This window comes from Pseudophryne corroboree, chromosome 8, assembly GCF_028390025.1.
Source record: "Pseudophryne corroboree isolate aPseCor3 chromosome 8, aPseCor3.hap2, whole genome shotgun sequence".
NCBI classification, from domain to species: Eukaryota; Metazoa; Chordata; class Amphibia; order Anura; family Myobatrachidae; genus Pseudophryne; species Pseudophryne corroboree.
Window position 1 is genome coordinate 401,650,481 of NC_086451.1, and position 12,328 is coordinate 401,662,808.

The window sequence follows — 12,328 nt, forward strand, 5'->3', positions numbered from 1 at the left end:
AAAGTATACAGGAGCAGTGTGCTTTTAATGTTTAACAACTGCACCCCTGAATTTTTATAGCATACAGGGCCAGTGAAGTGTTATTTGAACAACAACACCCCTATATTTTACAGCATACAGCAGTGTGCTTCTAATTTTTAACTGCACCCCTGAGTTTTTACAACACAGAGGGCAAGCAGCACCGCAATATTTTATAGCATACAGGAGTAGAGTGCTTTCAATTTTTAACAACTGCACCCCTGAATTTTTACAACATACAGGGCCAGCAGCACCCCTATATTTTCCATCATACAGGAGAACTGTGCCCCTGCACCCTGCACAACACAGTGACAGCCAGGATAGCTGCAGCACATGAAACACCAGTTACAGCCAGTGACATCCAGGACAGCACCCCTAACACAGCACAGGTATACCACAGTGACTGCAGCAGCACCCCTACAGAGCACACACTAACCCCACCCGATTCCACAACCCACAGAGAGAGACAGAGGTCTGTCTCTCTCACTCTCCAAGTCAGAGTGAAAATGGTGGCGACAAGCGGCTGTTTATATGGAATCCAAAACCTGCGAGATTCCGACAGGTTTCTGAGTCTGGCGGGAAGTCCCTAGTCAGAATCGGATCCATGCTCGGAGCATTAAGTTCGGGGGGGTTCGGTTCTCAGGGAACTGAACCCGCTCGTCTCTAGATCTCTTATACATAAAACATAGTGCCAGGGTTGCCGCTCCTGCTGCCATTCTGCATGGCCATAGAGACAAATATGGAGTCGATGTTCTTTTCATCTGTGTTGTGGTTGCGATGGAGTCTGCAGTTGCTTAGCAAGTTGAAATGGCTTTGCATTGCCTTGCAGTTCTGTTACTAAGGTTCCTGCTGCGTCAGCATTGCCACCGCATTCGAATCAGGCCCGTATTTGCAAGAATTATTGAAGGATATTACTTGCTAAAATGTAGAAAAAGTCCCAAATATAATGCAAATGTCCATTCCAACGAAGTCGACCACATCCATTAAAAGCTTCTTCGCACTAGCTTTCCACCAGCTGAATAATATATAAAAAGTCTAACATGTATAATATGTCTAATATGTCGAGTCTATCGTACAGTTACAATGTGCAGTATGAACTCATACTTGTAATGTTTATAATGTAAAATTCCTACACCTGGCCAATAAATCTGATTTTGATAAACCAATAAATGGTTAGTATGAAAATCCAAAACCATCAGATCAATCGCTACACAACTAGACTGATGGTGAAGACAAAGATTCATACAGCACCGAGGTCATGTCATGTATAGGCATTGCGGACTAGGGCATGAAGGGCCCACCGTGAAAATGCAGCGGTAGGAGCCCATGTTTAAAGGCTTGGCAAACCATTAGTGTATGGTCTGGACCCCTTGATAAATATATATAGTAAATACTGCTAGTGAATACATGATAATGTACCAGATTAATAACAGCAATGTACTGCAGCGAATACACCATAATTCTGTGCAGTATAAGGTAACCTATGTATAGTGTGTAACTCAAGTGCTCAGTCTGGAACCTGATTCCTAGAGGAGGTGGGCGGGCCCCAGGCAGTGGATCCTACCGGTGGTTTCCCCTGTACCCCTGTGTGCTAGTTCGACCATGTGAATAGGCTTACCATACCATCCCTTTAAAACAGGATGCTCATGAATTATGCAGGTTCTGTTTCTGGCTGACTTCAAGCCTACATTTCATCTGGTTTTTAAACCTCCCAACGGCTGATAATTACCCTGATTGTGTAACAACAACCACTTAAACCATTATCATAATGAAAATAATGACACGGAGTCTTGCATTGGCAGGAAAAATGTAGATATTTATTAAATTAAATTATAACCTTGAAACCCGTAAGAATTAAAGATTGCAGTATAAGGATTAAAGTATGGTAGCAAGAAAAGTACAGCTGAAATCCAAGAACCATCCCAAAACTAACCACACTAACCAAACAACTGTAACCAACCTAACTAACAAGAAGACAGAGGTATCCACTCAGACCTTCTACCTTGACTACCTACCCGGAAGGGTAATGATGCTGCCCCTTATAGGGAGGCCCAACAGATATAACAGTCAATGAAGGTGAGTGCACCTAAAAACACCAGATCCATGTAATTGCAACGGGTTCACTACGATATGCCGGCGGTCGGGCTCCCGGCGATCAGCATACCGGCGCCGGGAGCCCGACCGCCGGCTTACCGACAGTGTGGTGAGCGCAAATGAGCCCCTTGCGGGCTCGCTGCGCTCACCACGCTACGGGCATGGTGGCGCGCTACGCGTGCCACACTATTTTATTCTCCCTCCAGGGGGGTCGTGGACCCCCACGACGGTGAATAAGTGTCGGTATGCCGGCTGTCGGGCTCCCGGCGCCGGTGTGCTGGTCGCCGGGAGCCCGACCGCCGGCATACTGAAGACCACCCAATTGCAACTACTATCCCAAACGTAGTGAACCTGCCACTCTTTTCTGCCAAAAATGAAGGTTCTGTTTACAAAAATCTGCTCCGCCACTATACACCTAACAAAGAGAATCCAAAACCAAAAACAGAGCCTCCAAAAAATCACCAAGCCATCTTTAGATAAATGCACTCCATCCAACCGTAAAAAGTAAGCATAGCGATACTGAATCCTATCATGGTGGACAACTGCAACACCATGTGCCAACACCCACTTCGCCACCACTGCATTTACCTTCTTCCTGGCTACATCAATAACTCGATCATCAGTTACTCCCTACCAACACAGCCTCAGCATAATAAATGACCAAATTAAAAAGCAGCCAGGCCAAGCCTCAAAGATACTAACCAAGTCCTCCACCATTGCAAACAGCAAACTCAATGATGTCCTCTTTCTTAAGTCCTTGCCACCCAAATGCAAAAATAAAAACTTTGGTAAACTATGCAACTGCACCTGCACCAACAACCTTGCCTTAAGATCCTAACACAACATTACTCTAACACCCAACCAATGGATCTCACGCACCTTTGAAAAACACTGTGCCCCCTCCAAGGCCATAAACGTAGCTGCCCAGAACACAAAGGGGTGACCATCTATCTGCACTGTGCTACTATCATCTACCAATCCTATAAGGAAGGAAACAAATAAAAAAAAATGTATAAACATGAGATGTTGCATATATCAAATAAAAGGAGGATCTGACAAAAAAATATTTTTTAATTCCCAAAAATGACACAAGCAAAAGAGGGTCCCCTCAGTCTTATCCTCAGCCATTGGCAAAATGAAAAAATAGTGCTCTCAGACTAAACAAAAGGTCACCACAATGCCTGGAATCTGCAGGCCCAATGCAAAAGAAGTCAACAAGGTAGTGCACTAACACATGACCTCCCATAGATGACTACACGCACCAGTGCAAAAAAGTGCTTAACTTCTCAAAAAATGAGCAGGAAATGTAACATCCCGTAGGCAAACACTTGTCAATGAAAAATATTCCGCCACAGTGGGAAATACCATAAGCTGGAACAAGTCCAGATGTAATAGACGTTACCAAAAAGCTGACTGAACATTGATTTTAGCCATAAAAGCATTGTGCCTCTAGGGCCGCATGTTATGAAGCACCTCGTCGAACAATTGATATACCACCGAACAGTGCTCAGGAGGTATAGCGTCATTGACCGATGACCCTGACAGATGCTGAATGAGCCGGAAAGTGCCTGGAGTCTTCTTAGACACCATTACCACCAGAAATATAACCAGATTCTACAATGGGGCAGTGCAAATGGACCTGTCATCCTCTCAAGCCAAACCTACTTCTCAACTATATCACTGCCAGGAATGCGCAAGCCGACTTGAAGATTCCTCGGGTTCTCAACCCTTACCTCGCCCGCAATCAATAGATGAAAACTGAACTGAAAACCTTTAAACAAAACTGTGTATCCTCCCTATTGGGATACAAACTCAGCCATTTGGGCATAGCATCCAAACATATTGACATTGGAGCCCTAATGAGCACCTCAGCTGCTGGCTGGTTATCCGAACCCAGCCTTCCCTGCTTTGGGTCTCTGTTGATTCCCTCGTAAACAGTTAAAGGAAGGGTGAAATCCTTTGCAGCACAAATGTCGAAAGCGACACTTCTGGCCTAGCACACATGTTGAATTATTGAATGCAAAGCACATCCCTTTCGTGGGTGCCTGCACAAATGACTGACCTGCACCACCTGCCCTCGGACCTGAAGGAGCATCTGAACCAGCATATTGCACAAGCTGACCTGCCTGTTGACCATTGTCCTCGGTACTCTAGTCTGGGACTTCTTAGGATACTGAGTAGAATGTGTGACATCAAGCCATACATTGACATCCTTACAATCAAAATAGATGATCTACAGACTGTCTTGCTTGCACTTAAACTCTTCATTGTACTGTATGTCCACCAATCTGACCCCATAGACTTACGCAGCATATCATGAATGAGTTGAATGTACCTAATGATGTTCAGATGCTCCTCTGGCCTATCCTCCAAATAACAAGCAGCAAAAACACAGAAACTAGTAAGCCAGTTATCATACTGTATGACCTAAATGTGTCAGCCCCCATGTCCCCTTTTGCTCTAGCTGCCTTAAAGTTCTTTTTTGCCTGCTCCATCAAAACGTCAACATAATCACCCATACATATCTTTCTGCACGACCCCTGGCTTATTGAAGCGAGAACATTCCCTCATTCATCTGCACTTCTTCTGCTTATCAAGCTGTGCAGCTGCTTGTTTAGCGTACTTTGCAGCATGCTTTCTCGCCATTACGGTGCTCGCTACCCCAGACACAAGCAAAGAAGAGGTAGAATGGCTAGACACATGAGAGGAGGAAGAGAAATAGCCCTCGCTATCATCATCACAGAACCCAAACACCTCAACTGACAACTCAGACTGCCAAGACCCTGACACTTTAGCTGATGAAACCTCGAAATAACCACCTTCCTTGTCACCCTATTTGCCATGAGACTTTGAAAAAGAAGTCGAAACACAGCCCGGGCCGAAGCCAGGGGATCAGAAATCCTGACTAGAGGAACAGCGGCATGCATATCACTCCACTGAAATACTGCTCAATTGTGTTGCTGCAGCTCCTAAATCCCTACAAGCCCACAAAAGCTGCTACATGGGTCCCGAAGGTGCAGCAGAAGCCTCTTAGTCTTGCATCACAGCGAAAGGCGTCAAGAGACATCACAGCTACCAGGGGACCCAATGCCACCGCTGTGGTCAACATCGCAGCCACCAAATCCATGGGGTCAAAATGTACAGCAACGGCACAAGCACTCTCTACGCTCTGTGCAACAGCCCCTGACTCCTCTTGTACTAACACAGAAAGATACGGGGGAGATATCAGGGGCACGGAGGAGCAGCGTGTATCGTGCATGGCTGCATGACGACGATTTGCATCCCCACGATCAAGGAACAGTAACACACCTTCTTCCTCCACCTAAACAATCTCCCTCTCCTTTATTAACCGCAACTCTCCATTACTTTTATTTTATTTATCTCTCCTCCCCTCTGTTTCCCCTCTTTTTTTGTCTCAGCTGATATTCGAGCATAGTAAAATCAGCAACATCAGTTGCAGTTCTGCCTAAATGTATATGAACTGGCTACTGTGCAATGGTCTTGAAACAATGTTTCTTTTTACACCAGCTGATATATTATTCAGCTGGTAATAGAGCATAGTAAAATCCGCAACATTAGTTGCAGTTCTACTTACATTTACATGAACTTGATACTAGAGATGTGCACTGGAAATTTTTCGGGTTTTGTGTTTTGGTTTTGGATTCGGACGCGTTTTGCCAAAACCTCCCTGAAATTTTTTTGTCGCATTCGGGTGTGTTTTGGATCCGGGTGTTTTTTTTACAAAAAACCCTCAAAAACAGCTTAAATCATAGAATTTGGGGGTCATTTTGATCCCATAGTATTATTAACCTCAATAACCATAATTTCCACTCATTTTCAGTCTATTCTGAACATCTCACACCTCACAATATTATTTTTAGTCCTAAAATTTGCACCGTGGTCGCTGGATGGCTAAACTAAGCGACACAAGTGGCCGACACAAACACCTGGCCCATCTAGGAGTGGCACTGCAAAAAAATAGTCCCCAAACAGCACATGATGCAAAGAAAAAAAGAGGCGCACCAAGGTCGCTGTGTGACTAAGCTAAGTGACACAAGTGGCCGACACAAACACCTGGCCCATCTAGGAGTGGCATTGCAGTGTCAGGCAGGATGGCACTTCAAAAAAATAGTCCCCAAACAGCACATGATGCAAAGAAAAATGAAAGAAAAAAGAGGTGCAAGATGGAATTGTGCTTGGGCCCTTCCACCCACCCTTATGTTGTATAAACAGGACATGCACACTTTAATGAACCCATCATTTCAGCGACAGGGTCTGCCACACGACTGTGACTGAAATGACTGGTTGGTTTGGGCCCCCATCAAAAAAGAAGCAATCAATCTCTCCTTGCACAAACTGGCTCTACAGAGGCAAGATGTCCACCTCATCATCATCCTCCGATTCCTCACCCCTTTCACTGTGTACATCCCCCTCCTCACAGATTATTAATTCGTCCCCACTGGTATCCACCATCTCAGATCCCTGTGTACTTTCTGGAGGCAATTGCTGCTGGTGAATGTCTCCACGGAGGAATTGATTATAATTCATTTTGATGAACATCATCTTCTCCACATTTTCTGGAAGTAACCTCGTACGCCGATTGCTGACAAGGTGAGCGGCTGCACTAAACACTCTTTCGGAGTACACACTGGAGGGAGGGCAACTTAGGTAGAAAAAAGCCAGTTTGTGCAAGGGCCTCCAAATTGCCTTTTTTTCCTGCCAGTATACGTACGGACTATCTGACGTGCCTACTTGGATGCAGTCACTCATATAATCCTCCACCATTCTTTCAATGGTGACAGAATCATATGCAGTGACAGTAGACGACATGTCAGTAATCGTTGGCAGGTCCTTCAGTCCGGACCAGATGTCAGCACTCGCTCCAGACTGCTCTGCATCACCGCCAGCGGGTGGGCTCGGAATTCTTAGCCTTTTCCTTGCACCCCCAGTTGCGGGAGAATGTGAAGGAGGAGCTGTTGACGGGTCACTTTCCGCTTGACTTGACAATTTTCTCACCAGCAGGTCTTTGAACCTCTGAAGACTTGTGTCTGCTGGAAAGAGAGATACAACGTAGGTTTTAAATCTAGGATCAAGCACGGTGGCCAAAATGTAGTGCTCTGATTTCAACAGATTGACCACCCGTGAATCCTGGTTAAGTGAATTAAGGGCACCATCCACAAGTACCACATGCCTAGCGGAATCGCTCTGTTTTAGCTCCTCCTTCAATGTCTCCAGCTTCTTCTGCAAAAGGCTGATGAGGGGAATGACCTGACTCAGGCTGGCAGTGTCGGAACTGACTTCACGTGTGGCAAGTTCAAAGGGTTGCAGAACCTTGCACAACGTTGAAATCATTCTCCACTGTGCTTGAGTCAGGTGCATTCCCCCTCCTTTGCCTATATCGTGGGCAGATGTATAGGCTTGAATGGCCTTTTGCTGCTCCTCCATCCTCTGAAGCATATAGAGGGTTGAATTCCACCTCGTCACCACCTCTTGCTTCAGATGATGGCAGGGCAGGTTCAGGAGTGTTTGCTGGTGCTCCAGTCTTCGGCACGCGGTGGCTGAATGCCGAAAGTGGCCCGCAATTCTTCGGGCCACCGACAGCATCTCTTGCACGCCCCTGTCGTTTTTTAAATAATTCTGCACCACCAAATTCAATGTATGTGCAAAACATGGGACGTGCTGGAATTTGCCCAGATGTAATGCACGCACAATATTGCTGGCATTGTCCGATGTCACAAATTCCCAGGAGAGTCCAATTAGGGTAAGCCATTCTGCGATGATGTTCCTCAGTTTCCGTAAGAGGTTGTCAGCTGTGTGCCTCTTATGGAAAGCGGTGATACAAAGCGTAGCCTGCCTAGGAACGAGTTGGCGTTTGCGAGATGCTGCTACTGGTGCCGCCGCTGCTGTTCTTGCTGCGGGAGGCAATACATCTACCCAGTGGGCTGTCACAGTCATATAGTCCTGAGTCTGCCCTGCTCCACTTGTCCACATGTCCGTGGTTAAGTGGACATTAGGTACAACTGCATTTTTTAGGACACTGGTGACTCTTTTTCTGACGTCTGTGTACATTTTCGGTATCGCCTGCCTAGAGAAATGGAACCTAGATGGTATTTGGTACCGGGGACACAGTACCTCAATCAAGTCTCTAGTTGCCTGTGAATTAATGGTAGATACCGGACACACGTTTCTCACCACCCAGGCTGACAAGACCTGAGTTATCCGCTTTGCAGCAGGATGACTGCTGTGATATTTCATCTTCCTCGCAAAGGACTGTTGGACAGTCAATTGCTTACTGGAAGTAGTTCAAGTGGTCTTCCGACTTCCCCTCTGGGATGACGATCGACTCCCAGCAGCAACAACAGCAGCGCCAGCAGCAGTAGGCGTTACACTCAAGGATGCATCAGAGGAATCCCAGGCAGGAGAGGACTCGTCATACTTGCCAGTGACATAGCATGCAGGACTACTGGCTTTCCTATGTAAGGTGTAAATTGACACTGAGGGAGTTGGTGGTGTGGTCTGCAGGAGCTTGGTTACAAGAGGAAGGGATTTACTGGTCAGTGGACTGCTTCCGCTGTCATCCAAAGTTTTTGAACTTGTCACTGACTTCTGATGAATGCGGTCCAGGTGACGTATAAGGGAGGATGTTCCTAGGTTGTTAACGTCCTTACCCCTACTTATTACAGCTTGACAAAGGCAACACACGGCTTGACACCTGTTGTCCGCATTTGTGTTAAATAATTCCACACCGAAGAGGTGATTTTTTTTTTATTTTGACCAGGCATGTCAACGGCCCTATTCGTCCCACGGACAACAGGTGTCTCCCCGGGTGCCTGACTTAAACAAACCACCTCACCATCAGAATCCTCCTTGTCAATTTCCTCCCCAGCGCCAGCAACACCCATATCCTCATCCTGGTGTACTTCAACAGTGACATCTTCAATTTGACTATCAGGAACTGGACTGCGGGTGCTCCTTCCAGCACTTGCAGGGGGCGTGCAGATGGTGGAAGGCGCAAGCTCTTCCCGTCCAGTGTTGGGAAGGTCAGGCATCGCATCCGACACAATTGGACTCTCCCTGGGGATTTGTGATTTAGAAGAACGCACAGTTCTTTGCTGTGCTTTTGCCAGCTTAAGTCTTTTCATTTTTCTAGCGAGAGGATGAGTGCTTCCATCCTCATGTGAATCTGAACCACTAGCCATGAACATAGGCCAGGGCCTCAGCCGTTCCTTGCCACTCCGTGTCGTAAATGGCATAATGGCAAGTTTACGCTTCTCATCAGACGCTTTCAATTTTGATTTTTGGGTCATTTTACTGAACTTTTGTTTTTTTGGATTTTACATGCTCTCTACTATGACATTGGGCATCGGCCTTGGCAGACGATGTTGATGGCATTTCATTGTCTCGGCCATGACTAGTGGCAGCAGCTTCAGCACGAGGTGGAAGTGGATCTTGATCTTTCCCTATTTTAACCTCCACATTTTTGTTCTCCATTTTTTAATGTGTGGAATTATATGCCAGTATCAATAGCAATGGCCTACTACTATATATACTGCGCACAACTGAAATGCACCACAGGTATGGATGGATAGTATACTTGACGACACAGAGGTAGGTAGAGCAGTGGCCTTCCGTACCGTACTGCTATATATACTGGTGGTCACTGTCAGCAAACTGCAAAACTAAAATGCACCACAGGTATAGAATCTAGATGGATAGTATACTTGACGACACAGAGGTAGGTAGAGCAGTGGCCTTCCGTACCATACTGCTATATATACTGGTGGTCACTGTCAGCAAAACTGCAAAACTAAAATGCACCACAGGTATAGAATCTAGATGGATAGTATACTTGACGACACAGAGGTAGGTAGAGCAGTGGCCTTCCGTAACGTACTGCTATATATACTGGTGGTCAATGTCAGCAAAACTCTGCACTGTACTCCTCCTATATAATACTGCTGGTCCCCAGTCCCCACAATAAAGCAGTGTGAGCACAGATATATGCAGCACACTGAGCACAGATATGGAGTGTTTTTCAGGCAGACAACGTATACTGGTGGTCACTGGTCAGCAAAACTCTGCACTGTACTCCTCCTATATAATATACTGGTGGTCCCCAGTCCCCACAATAAAGCAGTGTGAGCACAGATATATGCAGCACACTGAGCACAGATATGGAGTGTTTTTCAGGCAGACAACGTATACTGGTGGTCACTGTCAGCAAAACTCTGCACTGTACTCCTCCTATATAATATACTGGTGGTCCCCAGTCCCCACAATAAAGCAGTGTGAGCACAGATATATGCAGCACACTGAGCACAGATATGGAGTGTTTTTCAGGCAGACAACGTATACTGGTGGTCACTGTCAGCAAAACTCTGCACTGTACTCCTCCTATATAATATACTGGTGGTCCCCAGTCCCCACAATAAAGCAGTATGAGCACAGATATATGCAGCACACTGAGCACAGATATGGAGTGTTTTTCAGGCAGACAACGTATACTGGTGGTCACTGTCAGCAAAACTCTGCACTGTACTCCTCCTGTATAATACCGCTGCTCCCCAGTCCCCACAATTAAGCAGTGTGAGCACAGATATATGCAGCACACTGAGCACAGATATGGAGTGTTTTTCAGGCAGACAACGTATACTGGTGGTCACTGTCAGCAAAATTCTGCACTGTACTCCTCCTATATAATACAGCTGCTCCCCAGTCCCCACAATTAAGCAATAAGCACAAATATTTGCATCAACATTAATAAACGGAGAGGACGCCAGCCACGTCCTCTCCCTAACATTTCCAATGCACGAGTGAAAATGGCGGCGACGCGCGGCTGCTTATATAGAATTTGAATCTCGCGAGAATCCGACAGCGGGATAATGACGTTTGGGCGCGCTCGGGTTACCGAGCCATACGGGAGAATCCGAGTATGCCTCGGACCCATGTAAAATGGGTGAAGTTCGGGGGGGTTCGGTTTCCGAGGAACCGAACCCGCTCATCACTACTTGATACTGTGCAATGTTGTGAAACAATGGTGGTCATTCCGAGTTGTTTGCTCATTGCTGATTTTCGCTATGGAGCAATTAAGGCAAAAATGCACATGCGCGTGGTACGCAGTGCGCATGCGCTAAGTATTTTTGCTCAAAACTTAGTAGATTTACTCACGCCCGAACGAAGATTTTTCATCGTTGAAGTGATCGTAGTGTGATTGACAGGAAGTGGGTGTTTCTGGGCGGAAACTGTCCGTTTTCTGGGAGTGTGCGGAAAAACGCAGGCGTGTCAGGCAAAAACGCGGGAGTGTCTGGAGAAACGGGGGAGTGGTTGGCTGTTCGTGTGTGTGACGTCAAACCAGGATTGAAACGGCCTGAACTGATCGCTATTTGTGAGTAGGTCTTGAGCTACTCAGAAACTGCTAAGAAATTTCTACTCGCTATTTTGCGAATCTTTCGTTCGCTATTCTGCTAAGCTAAGATTCACTCCCAGAGGGTGGCTGCTTAGCGTGTGCAATGCTGCTAAAAGCAGCTAACGAGCGAACAACTCAGAATGAGGGCCAATGTTCTCTTTGAAATCAGCTGATACATTTATATCAGGATGCCTAGACATGTTGGAGGAATGACTTTATCACTCAATGATTATATGATATTGTCCATAGCAATTGTGTGCATTTACAAAAGATGAATCCAATGGTCAGGGTAACTAACCTGGCTGACACTAATATATGACTGCATTATTGTTTACTCTTTACAAAATGATCTTTCTTTAAAAGAGGATTGTGATCTATAATTAAGTATGTATATATAATGTGCAATCATGAGATATGCTGCAGAGGACTGGATGCATTTATGTGAATTTTATGCTTAGAAGCTCTCTTTTTGTGATCTTTATTCTCACAATATGTTTTGATATAATTGATTCAATATTTTTTCATTTCATTTGTTTTACTCTCTCATCTGGCTGACAGCAGTACTGTTTAGGGCATTGGCCTTCTCAGTGTACAATTTGCCGTCACAACAGACAGCAGAAGTGTCTCTCCTTTTTCAGGCCTGGTGTACAAGAAGGAGTTTATTAATTCTTCTCACTCTCTCATCTGGTTGACAGCAGTACTGATTAGGGTTTTTTGCCCCTTTCAGTGTACAATTTGCAGTCACAACAGACAGCAGAAGTGGGTACTTCTCTTCATCTCTTTCACATTTGATTGTTACTACAGTATCTA